The sequence below is a fragment of the Bidens hawaiensis genome, unplaced genomic scaffold (genome assembly GCF_021521415.1).
Source record: "Bidens hawaiensis isolate Kalapana, Puna unplaced genomic scaffold, B.hawaiensis_p1.1 tig00054822_1, whole genome shotgun sequence".
NCBI lineage: Eukaryota > Viridiplantae > Streptophyta > Magnoliopsida > Asterales > Asteraceae > Bidens > Bidens hawaiensis.
The window spans coordinates 13042-26906 of record NW_027506304.1 but is presented as its reverse complement, the minus strand read 5'-3'; the positions used below and the strand labels follow the sequence as shown (position 1 = coordinate 26906).

General features: G+C 36.7%; 1 pseudogene across 1 annotated transcript; it reads right to left on the bottom strand.

The window, feature by feature from the left end:
• Positions 1 to 832: 832 nt before the first annotated feature.
• On the bottom strand, positions 833 to 5391 carry LOC143617441 (putative nucleoredoxin 2; annotated as a pseudogene). Its single transcript, XR_013150833.1, has 3 exons — positions 5086 to 5391; positions 1957 to 2452; positions 833 to 1773 (listed from the first exon to the last, which is right to left on the bottom strand). The product of XR_013150833.1 is annotated as a putative nucleoredoxin 2 (transcript).
• Between the last annotated feature and the right edge of the window lie 8474 nt (positions 5392 to 13865).

Sequence of the window (13865 nt, the reverse complement as noted above, 5' to 3'; positions counted from 1 at the left end):
TCAACTCCTTTGCCACATAGATTCAAACTTAGGAAATTGGAGCTTGTTGTGGATCCTCTAAGGTTAATACCTATTTTATAAAAGAGAAATATTAGCAACTTGATTATTTTAGAGATTTTCTCTTAAATAAATTACTGTGTTCCAATATTCAAATTTACATTAGAAATATTAAAATTTAAACCGAATTGAATTCCAATCAATCAATCATTCTAGTTGTTGGTGTAGAGGTTAAACCAAACTTGATTTTGCTTTCAAATCAAGTTATAAGTTATAACCTTTTATCTCGAATCAAATAGACCCAAACTCGAATTATACATGTTATTTAATATTTGCTTGTAGTGGCATTTGCTAGCGTGGCGTCTTGGAGAGGCGATAGAGGATATCACGCATCATATAATATGTGCTTTATGAATTGGGTGCCTTATCTTCTTTAATTTCGTAGGTTTCCTTCTTTCTTATGTTTGATTGCTACACTTTCTTAAAAGAGACGTGGCACTTTATTAAATTCTTAATCTTATTTCATACTATAATTGATGATATAATAATACCTCAAAACAGACAAAACAATAAACTAAATAGATATCTTTAATAAAGTAAAAAAATAGTATTTAATAATATTTTGTGTAATATCCTAAAGATATTCTATATCGGGCAACTAATTAACGAGGTCATGCTACGTATGCTTAACCTACCATCTAGAAAGTTGACTTGAAAACCATCTAAAGTCTTTATAAACTAAATAAAACCCTATCTAGAATGAAAACAAAATATAAACTTTTATGATTATTATTATTATTACTATTATTTTGTATATTTACCGTATAATTCAGTATTAAAAAATAAGTTGCAATACTTGTTAATACACAAACCTTTAGAAAAAGCACACGTAATGCCGAATTTATATTAACATACCAAAAGAAGCATGGTGCCCTTTTATCTAATCGGTATTTGGAACATATAGTGGGAAAGCACAAAATGGGGGCAATAATTCAAGATTATTATACACAATTAGTCATTCCAAAATCTACAATCAACCCATAACCTACCTTTAGGTAAGCAAATATTAAACAATTATTATAATGTTTTCAAATGCCACTCTAAGGCAATCATTAATGATTAAACTCACCAAACTCAATCTCTAGCCTAAGCACTAGAGACCGGAACCACTGGCCTAATACACTTGGTGTGCACTTCATACCCACAATCAATGCATTGGTAAGCCCAACCCAAACCTTGCTCGTCACAATCACAACAAATAAACGGCCCACCGCCATTCCCTTGAGACACCAACATGAGTTCATGGCGGTGGCCCGAGTGTAGCTCCACGCTCGGGAGATTCTTAGCATCCTCATCCATCTGCTTTTCTAATAGCTTGACACGAGCTGCAGTAAAAGGGTACGCTTCCTCTTCATACAAGTTGATCAAACTTCTACCGTTCTTTGTAACGGTTTTACCATCCGGTCCTAGAATGATCAAAGTGGGAATACCTCTTATGTCAAAGTACTTGGTTAGGTTTTTATTGGTCGGGTCACCAAACGGGAGGGCTAGCCATGGCATTACGCTAAATGATGTGTTAAATTCTAGCTCGTTTTGATCACTCGAGACGTAGATGATTTCAAAGTCTTCTTGTTCTTCACTAAAATCTTGGATTATATTTTGTTTTATCTTTTGGTAAATGGAAATCAACTTGGGAGTGAATTTGTGACTTGGGAGACACCATTGGGCCGAAAAGTAAAGCCCAATAGTCTTGCCCATTAAGGAGGAAAGAGATACCTGTATCAATGTTATGTATGAATTGTTCTATCAACTTGAAAAATAAAAAAATAAAAGTACATTTATATTCAAATTCATAAATTAATATAAATTTTATTGAAAACCAAATTACGTACAAAATACGTACTTTATTATATGATACTGAAAATGAGGTTTTTTGAATAAAACTCGTTATACGCTAACCTTGTTTGATGAAGGAGCCAAAACAAAATCTATCATGATTCGTGAGCAAATTCACCAAAGTTTGTCGTTCGTGTTTCTCCTTCTCTTGCCTCAACAACTCATCCAATCTCGCATTAGTAAACGGATACACATCAACACCATAACGATAAATCAACTCAACTCCATCATGCAACACACTCACATCATCATCACCATGGGGTTGTAAAATGATCAAGCATGGAATCCCCTCAACATCAAATCTTTTGGTCAATGCCTTTTTAGTTTCTAAATCAGAAAATGGAATCGCAAACCACGGCATATACGACTGATAGAAGTTGTTGAATGCATTCAAGTCTTCATCGGATGATACAAAGATAATCTCAAAGTTTGATTCCTTTTTAGCTTGTATTTGGTTGTACACTTGAATTAAGAGTTTAGTAAAAGTTTGACATTGTGGGTACCAATTAGCCGAAAAGTAAATACCCACGGTTTTATCTTCAAGATCCGAAATCTTTATCTGAAACAGGTCAAATAATATAATCCACACGTACATAATATATTAAAGTTGTACAAAATGAAAAACTAAGCTTATATAATGATATTGTCGTGGCTAGCGACGACAAATAAAATCTTTTGAGTACACTATGTAGGGGAATATAGATCATGGTCCAATTTTGAGTGGGGTAATCTTGTTGTGGAAATTTAACTAAGAAACAAGAAAATATCTGCATATATGAAGCCCCATGTGTAACATTTTATGAGGTTTTGAGGGTGAAATAATGCAAAGGTGGACAGCCCCACTTCTGAAGAAAGAAAATGGAGATTGAAAGTGAGAGGCACCTTACATTTATGGATTACTATTATGTTGTTTACAACTCATATGTATGGTAGGTTGATGGAGGTATATAGTGTTTTAGAAAGATACAATATGGTATTCTTGAGTGTTTATATAAGTATAAATAATGGTGTTGCTAAAGACACCTAAATTTTCATCATACATTCATACCCATAAAACATCAACTCAAGGGATGTTTTATGATATAAAAAAGAATATAAATCATCAAATAAGTTTAAAAAAGAGAAGGTGCAACAAGCCAACAAGTGTAAAAACATAGAATGATACTTTTACGGGAAAATTTCCAAAATAGTTCAAAATAGGAGAGAGAATACCAAATTAGTCCAAAAGTGATTTTAATTACCAAACTAGTCCAACCAAACTAATCGGGAACGTGAGATTGGGAATCGTGACGTGAGATTTGTTAACCCCTCACAGTGTGACACGTATAAAGGTACGTGAAAGTTACTCCCAAATCTGTCTGCACCGATAGTTTTCTGGCAAAAATCATTTTCTCATAAATTCATCTCCTCCGACGCATTTCAGGTGAATTTCATCTTTTTTTGCATAAAAAGAAGAGTTGTCAGAAAAGATGGATTTTGATACAAATTATTTAAATTCGATGGTTTTTAGATGAAAGTTATCTTTTTTTGCATAAAAATAATAGTTGTTTATAATTTTTTTTGAAAATCATATCCACCACCTACCACCACCACCCACCGTCCACCGCCATCATCAACCACCATCACCCATCGCCATTCACCACCACCCACCGCCATCATCAACCACCACCACCCACCGTCATCATCCACCACCACCACCACCGCCCACCGCCATCATCAACCACCACCACACACCGCCATCACCACCCACCGCCATCATCCACCACCACCACCCACCACATTCTTAACACTTGCCATATTTTTAGAACTTTTATAAAAATCATCTAAGGAGATTAAATTCGTTGGGAAATTATCGTTTTTTTAAACTTTCTTGAAAATCATCTAACAAAACTAAATTCATTGGAAAATGATCGTTTTTTTTTGCAACATTTTTGAAATTTCTCGTATTAGACGAAATTCACCTGAAATGCGTCGGAGGAATTTTGGCCAGAAAACTATCGGTGCAGATAAATTTGGGAGTAACTTTCACGTACCTTTACACGTGTCACACTGTGAGTGGTTAACGAATCTCACGTCACGATTCCCAATCTCACGTTTCCGATTAGTTTGGTTGGACTAGTTTGGTAATTAAAATCACTTTTGGACTAATTTGGTCTTCTCTCTCCTATTTTGGACTATTTTGGGAAATACACAACCCATGTATAAATTATAAGTCATATCTATGATAACTAAATACAACTGTGAGAAATTATTAAGACACTAAATTATAGCAAGCACGTTTTTATTAAGTCTCGTATAGTCAATTTTAAAAAATATCCTGATTTAAATCACACTAAGAAAGTATCACCTTATGTGGTATAAGTTATGGTATCTTTATAAAGAAAATGAACAGATTAAAAATGACTTAAATTAAATCTGTTATGAAACAAATTTTTTTAAATAGTAATAAAATTCATAAAAACCCGTTTACACAATTTTTTTAAATAATATAGTACTCCCTTAAAAGACAAAATAAACATTCAAAAAAGAAAAAACATTAAATAACTTTATAATTAGGGACAGGTGGCTTAAAAAGTAGTTGCAGCAAGAGAAAAGATTGTAACCATTGTTGCTTCTACAACACAACATTAGATACGATGTCGCCAAAAAACACTCAATTATAGTATGTCGTTTCTTATGTAATCATCGAACTAATTAATTTAAAGATTTGTACCATATGCTATAACTTAATTAACTAACCAGCAGTAATATCAAAATCATAATCAAATATACCTTCCTCAATATATCACAGAAAATTTATATATAATCTAAACCTTGATCTATGCTAACAACTTGGTACATGTTTAAAACACGATAAGATCTGTTAATCAGAATAGTGTTGTGATTTTTGTATTTTTTTATTTGTACATGAAACTTAAAATTGTCTTATATTCATAAGATATAAATTAGTTAAAACAAGTCTTACTCATGTTTTATATATACTTGTGTTAAGGATGTCGTTTCTAACAGGTTAAACACACGAATTGCAAGCCATGCCTAGATCTAACAATAGAACTTGAAAATTTAAATTAATATTTTATGCATGTGTATGTATTATATGTATTTAGATGAACTATATCTATATATATTATTTATTAATTATCATTATTATTGTCATGCATCATAAATTCTAGAGAGAGAAAGAAAGAGAACCTGAGCTCCTGTAGGAGAGAGAAGATAGTCTCGGTGATCGGTGGCAAAGAGAGATAAGTATTTGTGGCGGTTGACGGCGGTGGTGGTCTGCTGCTCCGACGTTGTGTTCATTGAAGACAGTTGTTGAGTCATCTCTCTTAGAATACTTTCTCACTCTAGAACAATAAGTTTAAGGAAACCAGACATACAACTCCAAGGAGATGTGGAGATAGGTTAGGTTATATTCTAGTGTGGCCGTACGGTTATATCATTCACATATAATATTAATCAAGAAAAAGAAATAGATTTAATTTGTGAGTATTTTTATAGTAGAGAATAATATAAGATTTTAATTAATATTTTTAATTCTACATTTATTTATTTATTTATAATATTGTGAGATCTTTTTGTTTCTTTTTCTTCTTTTTACCGGTTCTAATTATATTTGTATATCAGAAGTCATAACTTTATTTATTAACTTAAAATATTAATTCATCTGAGTCACACAAAAGAATTATTTTATATTTTTGTATTATTATTATTACTTCTACTACTAGTGATATTATTATCATTTAACTAGACAAGATTTAAAAGAATAAAAGGTTTATATTGAGGGTTGATAAAAAAAATATTAATGTTATTTAATATTTAGTATAGTTTTAGTTTTCATTTTCATACTTTTATTAAGAAAAATAGAAGAAAAAAGCAGTAGTAAATAGTTAGAGAGTGTAAAGATATGGGCAGTATGGCCCATGATTTAAAAGAGAAGAAAAACAAAACCTGCAATTGATTGCACCCTTACACGTAGCGTTCTCTCTCTCTCTCTCTCTCTCTCTCTCTCTCTCTCTCTCCTATGGTTAGATTCCATCAAGGTCTCAAGGATCATTCTGAACTCAAGTTAAAATTCCTTCACTACCCTTGTTTAAATGTTACATTTTTTCAGATTTTACTTTTTTTTAAAGGATGACTTTTTTGTATTTAAGTTATTGTATTTTTCAAATTTAGAGAGTCTGATGTTCCACTCTAGCTACACTACGTTGTTTTAATCGAGTCCACGTTGACTTAAAAGTTTGGCTTGTACGTTCACCCGGGAAACCATACCATCAATTGTCACTAACAGTCGTTATGCCGCCACAAGACATGAGTCTCTGGAATAACACACAATGAAACGAAAACCCGGGTGGAGCTCGAATTTAAACTGACAACCTTATGTAAGGTCAAACTTAGGTCTTCATTCTCCACTGAAGAACCCAAGCCTATAATTACCGAAACAATGAATATTTTTAGTAATAGTTCATTTATCACTTTGATTATTTTTAAATATTTTTGCTTTTTTAAATATATTTAATACACATTAACATGTGTAAACTTTTAATATAGATATATTGAAATCGGAGATATACTAAATGGCGTATTAGTTTTACTTTCTTTTTTGTATCTAAAGTTGTACTGCTTTCGTGGATGTTTGGATCGGCAATTTCAAAGGAATATAATTACACTTCTCAATTAACTGACAAGGCAACAACGATAAAGAGTATACATTTGCGTTAGACATGCGGCTTTAGTGACTAAGAAAAAATCAATGAAAGTCGTATCATAATATAAATGCTCTAGAATAGAGAAATGAGACGTTTAACTCTACGTCAATAGATTCAAAAAAGAAAATTTATGGATACTATTTTGAAATTTTCGAACATTGGACTATAAACGTGCTTTGGTTGAGTGTTAATTATTTTTTTGAACTGTTAATATTAATTATTAACAAAACAAGACCAACAACCAGATCATCTTTGTCACACCCCCATCTTAGGCCTAAGAGCGTGACCCAATAGTTGGTACCAATATTGTAAATAAATCAAAGTTGCGTTAGTTTGCGGAAGACTTATAAAACTTCAAGGATCAAAACATAACTTTTATATATATATTCAAAGACGGGATTATAAAACACCCGTTTAGAGTTGTTAACAAAAGATTACTTGTTTATGTTTACAAACCACCATTTATGTTTATACAAAATAAAATCCGAGCCATCGGATATATTAGCACTTCGTCACTCAAAGTGTTAAACTTGTTCACCTGCAAAATGTAAGAAAATACGTCAGCAACGAATGCTGGTGAACACGCTGACGCAAAATAACTTCTTTTACTTTGTTACCCCTCGAGACTACGCCTGCCTCGGCCCAACGTGGCTTAGGAATAGCAAAGTCAAATAACACATTATAAACTAGAGCCTCTACTCTAGGTCACCTCAGCAAACACCGCAGCGTTCGACTTAATTAAGTACTTGTAAGTATACACATAAGGTCGTACTCCCTGCAGGAGAGCGTCCTACGACCAAGGGTGGTGCGATCATGCCCATACATCGCATAGTACCACCTATGTAAGGATCCAGACATATGTATACCACAGCCTGAGGGCTAGGTTTATACCCATAGTTATAACGGTTTTAGGAACACATAGTTCCTTGTAAATAATTTCATATAACAAGTTTGACTCATTTGAAAACAAGTTTAAAAGTTTGGGAGCGTATTCACCTTGTCTCTTTAAGATCGGCTTCACTCACCGTCTAAGGGTCTTTCCCTTTCTTTATCTCGCACCTATAGTACGAGTATAAATATTTGTTAGTAGGATACATGATCCGGCTTAAGACCTTTAGTCTTATCTCAATCCTCGATGAACCTTTAGTTTGTTTTCTTTTACTTAAAAACCTTTAGTTTAAAAGTAAACTATAAACCTTTAGTTTATAATAAAAACCAGACGTTTCTTCTTTTCTAAGAAACGTAATCTTTATTTTCTTTTATTATTTAAGAATACTCTTTATTCATTAAATAATATTTTCATAACAAAGAATATATACATATATACTTACACACATATATATGCAACCATAATATTCAATACTCATTCTTTCATTCATTTCTTTGTTATGTTTTCTTTTCTTTTATCAAGGTATCGAGTATAACCTCGACTTAATGCTTAAGCCTTGAATATAATATTGAATTATATTGTATTCATTATTACGCCTAACCTTAGTGGCGTATCGAAACTCTAGGGACTTGAGCAGCACTCCAACGCCTTAAGTCGTAAGGAGCACGAGAAACCCAAAAGAGTTCGATCGTTACGTCTAGAACTCCAAATTGATCTCATCGAACAAATCAAGTTAGCTCAAACTCAAGCTATCAATGAGAACCAAATCTCCGACGAAAAGTGTAATGGCACCATTGACTCGTTAGACAATGATGACGATGGTATCCTTAGACTCGGTAATAGGATTTGGGTACCAATCGTTGGAGGATTGCGTGAGAAAATTTTAAACGAAACTCATAAGTCGAATACACGATGCATCCCGGAAGTGATAAGATGTACACAATCTTAAGGCAAATTATTGGTGGAATGGGATGAAAAGAGATGTCGCTTCGCATGTTGCGAAATGTTTGACATGTTTAAAAGTTAAGGCTGAACACCAAAAGCCTTCGGGATTGTTTCAGCAACCCGAACTTCCCTTTTGGAAGTGGGAGTTAATAACCATGGATTTCATTACTAAACTCCCGAAGACGACTCGACAACACAATGCAATATGGGTAATTGTGAATCGTTTAACGAAGTCTGCACACTTCATACCCATCAACGAGTCGTACTCAATGGATAGATTAGCGCGTATTTATGTGAACAACATCGTTGCTTTGCATGGAGTACCGCTGTCTATAATCTCTGATCAAGACAGTCGTTTTACGTCTCATTTTTGGAAAAGCTTCCAACAAGCTCTTGGTACGAAGTTGAACCTGAGCACTGCCTATCATCCGCAAACCGAGGGCAAAGTGAAAGAACGATTCAAACGTTGGAAGATATGCCCCGAGCTTGTGTGATCGATTTAGGTGGAAGTTGGGATGACCACTTACCCCTAATGGAATTCTCGTACAATAATAGTTATCACACAAGTATTAAAGCCGCACCATTTGAGGCGTTATATGGTCGTAAGTGTAGAATGCCCGTGTGTTGGTCTGAAACTGGAGACAAACAGTTATCTGGACCCGAGATAGTCCAAGAAACCACTGACAAGATACTCCAAATCCGAGAACGGCTTAAAACGACGCGTGATCGTCAAAAGAGTTATGCTGACGTCCGTCGTAAGCTGTTAGAATTTAATATCGGTGACAAAGTGTTATTAAAAGTTTTGCCTTGGCAAGGCGTTATCCGCTTCGGTAAGAAAGGAAAATTGAGTCCTCGATTTGTTGGACCTTTTGAGGTACTCGAACGAATCAGCAATGTAGCATACCGTTTGCGACTGCCCGAGAAATGCAAGGGATACATGATGTATTCCATGTTTCGAATTTGCGTAAGTGTTTGACCGACGAATCTTTGGTTATGCCATTAAAAGATGTTGAAATTAATGAAAACTTAAAATTCATAGAACGTCCAATACAAATTGAAGATTAGAAAACAAAGAAATTAAAGAGACGAACTTTGAAAATTGTGAAAGTTAAACGGGACTCGCGTAGAGGGCTCGAATATTTTTGGGAACTCGAATCGGAAATGCGAAAGAAATACCCCCAACTATTCTTGTAAAGCAATCTCGAGGACGAGATTTGTTTCAAGGTGGGGATGAAGTAACATCGTGAAAATTTCGAGTTCAAAGTATCAACTTTCCAAAGTTTAGGGACTAAAATTGCCAAAATCCAAACTTGAGCATTAAAAATGAAAATTTGGTTTTCCTGACCGATGGCGATACGCGATGAGTCAGAAGAGACACCCATCGCGTATCGCGATGGGGTGTCTGACAATGTGTGACACGTGTGCCACGTGGCACACGGTGGCACTATGTGCTGCCACGTGGCAACACTGCCGCCACGTGGAGCGGCGCCTGCCACGTGTCGACACGTGGCAGGTCTACACTGTGACTCAGCTGACCTATATTGCGGTACGCGATAGGTCAGCCTAGGGACCCATCGCGTATCGCGATGGGGACCAACCTTTTGTCTATAAATAGCGGCCAAGGGCTGCTCATTTCCACATCCCTAACCTGCTCTCACATCTCTCTAGTCTCTCTCTAAAATCCTGACAAAATATATAAACGATTTCCTCGTTAAGCGTGCCTCGAATCTCTCGTTCGTGTACAACGTTTCCTCAAAGTTCATACCACCCTCCACCCACATACAACCAAGATGGTGTTTGTTCTCGAAGTTCGTGCCAACGAGTATTGAAGATTTCTTGCACCTCGATTTGCGTGTCGAGAAAAGAAAAGCAGCGTCGGAGTGCTGCTCAAGTCACTAGAGTTTCAATACGCCACTAAGGTTAGGCGTAATAATGAATACAATATAATTCAATATTATATTCAAGGCTTAAGCCTTATGTCGAGGTTATACTCGATACCTCGATAAAAGAAAAGAAAACATAACAAAGAAATGAATGAAAGAATGAGTATTGAATATTATGTGTTATTTGACTTTGTTATTCCTAAGCCACGTTGGGCCGAGGCAGGCGTAGTCTCGAGGGGTAATAAAGTAAAAGAAGTTATTTTGCGTCAGCGTGTTCACCAGCATTCGTTGCTGACGTATTTTATTACATTTTGCAGGTGAACAATGATAGAGCTTGGAATGACGATGTACTATGATATCCGATGGCTCGGATTTATTTTGTAATAATTTAATATGGTGGTTTGTAAATATAAACAAGTAATACTTTTGTTAACTTAAACGGGTATTTTATAATCCCGTCTTTTATATATATAAGTTACATTTTCGATCTTAAAGTTTTATAAGTCATCCGCAAATAAACGTAACTCTGATTTATTTACAATATTGGTACCAACTGTTGGGTCACGCTCCTAGGCCTAAGACGGGGGTGTGACACTTACTGAAGCGAACAACGCCTTTCCAAGGCGAAACTTTCAATAACACTTTGTCACCGATATTAAATTCTAACGGCTTACGGCGGACATCAGCGTAATTCTTTTGACGATCACGCGCCGTTTTAAGTCGTTCTCGGATTTGAAGTATTTTATCGGTGGTTTCTTGGACTATCTCGGGTCCAGATAACTGGTTGTCTCCGGTTTCAGACCAACACACGGGCGTCCTACATTTACGACCATATAACGCCTCGAATGGTGCGGCTTGAATACTCGTGTAATAGCTATTATTGTACGAGAATTCCATTAGGGGTAAGTGGTCATCCCAACTTCCACCAAAATCGATCACAAAAGCGTGGAGCATATCTTCCAATGTTTGAATCGTCCTTTCGCTTTGCCCATCAGTTTGCGGATGATAGGCGGTGCTAAGGTTTAACTTCGTACCAAGAGCTTGTTGGAAGCTTTTCCATAAATGAGACGTAAAACGACTGTCTCGATCATATATTATAGGCAGCGGTACTCCATGTAAAGCAACAATGTTGTTCACATAAATACGCGCTAGTCTATCCATTGGATAAGACTCATTAATGGGTATAAAATGTGCGGACTTCGTTAAACGATCCACAATTACCCATATTGCATTGTGTTGTCGAGTCGTCTTCGGGAGTTTGGTGATGAAATCCATAGTGATTAACTCCCACTTCCATACGGGAAGTTCGGGTTGCTGAAGCAATCCCGAAGGCTTTTGATGTTCAGCCTTGACTTGCAAGCAAGTTAAACATTTCGCAACATGCGAAGCGACATCCCTTTTCATTCCATTCCACCAATAGTTTGCTTTAAGATTATGGTACATCTTATCACTTCCGGGATGCATCATGTATTTCGACTTATGAGCTTCGTTCAAGATTTTCTCACGCAATCCTCCAATGATTGGAACCCAAATCCTATTACCGAGTCTAAGGATACCATCGTCACCTTTGACTAGCGAGTCAATGGTGCCGTTACGTTTTTCATCGGAGATTTGGTTCTCATTGATCGCTTGAGTTTGAGCCGATTTGATTTGTTCGAAAAGATCAATTTGAAGTTCTAGGCGTAATGCTCGGACACTTTTTGGTTTTTCATGCTCTTTACGACTTAGGGAATCAGCCACAACATTGGCTTTGCCTTCATGATAAACAATTTCGCAATCATAGTCGTTAAGCGTTTCCATCCATCGCCGTTGGCACATGTTGAGCTCCTTTTGATCAAAGATATGTTTCAAACTCTTATGATCAGTGTACACGGTAAATCTTACTCCATAGAGATAGTGCCTCCATATCTTAAGTGCAAAGATTATGGCGCCTAACTCTAGATCGTGAGTCGTATAATTCTTTTCGTGTACTTTGAGTTTTCGAGAGGCGTAAGCGATTACTTTCTTGCGTTGCATTAGTACGCATCCCAAACCCGAGTGAGACGCGTCACTAAAGACTACAAAATCCTCAGTACCTTCTGGCAAAGCCAAGGTAGGTGCTTGGGTGAGCTTTTGTTTGAGTCCAAAAGTTGGGTCACGCTTCTAGGCCTTCTGATTTATTTACAATATTGGTACCAAATGTTGGGTCACGCTCCAAGGCCTAAGACGGAGGTGTGACAGGTTGGTATCAGAGCCATCGATCTTAGCGAATTGGGTATCATAAAACAATACCCAAGCTTCGATCCAAATATAGGAAATAATTGTTTATTTGTTTTAGGGATAAGATAGGCTGGTAACCTTTCTTTTCTTCTCTACATTCTAAACCACCCATGATATTAGATGTCATCCAAAGCTCACATCGAAGACTTTGTGCGCAAGGCAAAGGAGGCTGGAATTGTCGAACCTTACCTCGAAGACAACATGAGTGATGGGTATTATGAAGCGTACTTCAATCAAGATGTGGAACACGACTTGACCAAACCCGTGTACCACCTCGGAAGCAGGCACTACCCAATAGATGTTCCCGATAGTCCACCGAAACAAGGAATTGAGCCACCAAGACACTCAAGCTACCATCCATCAACAATACCGATGTATAATCCCTCCGAAATGCCGACAGAGATCCCCACTTACCAACCCTCGGAGATACCACAATATTATCCAACAGGATACTTACCAAACTCTCAACCATCCACCGAGTGGATGAAATATCTCTCTGAACAACAAGAGTGGCATGCCGGAAGTTCCACCTTCAAAGAAGTTAGTTCCCAACCAAACAACAGTGAAAGACCGTCTTGTAGACCCAAGATGAGAATAATGATGCCTTCTAAGACTTTCCAAATGATCCCAATAACCGATGAAACCACACAACCCATGGAAAAAGATGAACCAGAAGAGGAGGAACCGGAAGAGGAAGAAGAACCAGAAGAGGAGGAAGATCCTGAAGAAGAAGAAGAACCCGAGGAAGAGTCTGAGGAAGAACCGGAAGAAGAGCATCCTGAGAATCCTAACGAGATATCAAGCTCGATGAATGGATCACTCACTTCCCAAAACGCAAGCTATGGCTATGTGGATCCATATGTCCAGCATCTTGAGAAACTTAGGAATTAAGCTTCGTCAAGCTTCCCACCATTTCAACGAAAAATTCCATCAATTCAAGAGCAAGCCGACGAGATCCGAGAGCAGAACCAAGCTGCCAAGACCTACCTCCACCTTTCATCCGACATGGATTATGTTCCGTATCCAGAGCCGAGGAATCACTACGAGATGGTGACCCTGGGTTACCGCGACCCACCTCCGCAGTATGGATACCTCTGCGACCCACGTTCGAAGATGAATTTCATGATCGGCCTTTGACTTGGAGTGAATAAGTATGTCGTCGATGAATACGATAACAAATTTATCCAAGTAAGGTTTGCATATACGGTTCATCATGTCCATGAATGCAGCTGGAGCATTAGTAAGTCCGAACGGCATGTCCGTGAACTCATAATGTCCATACCTTGT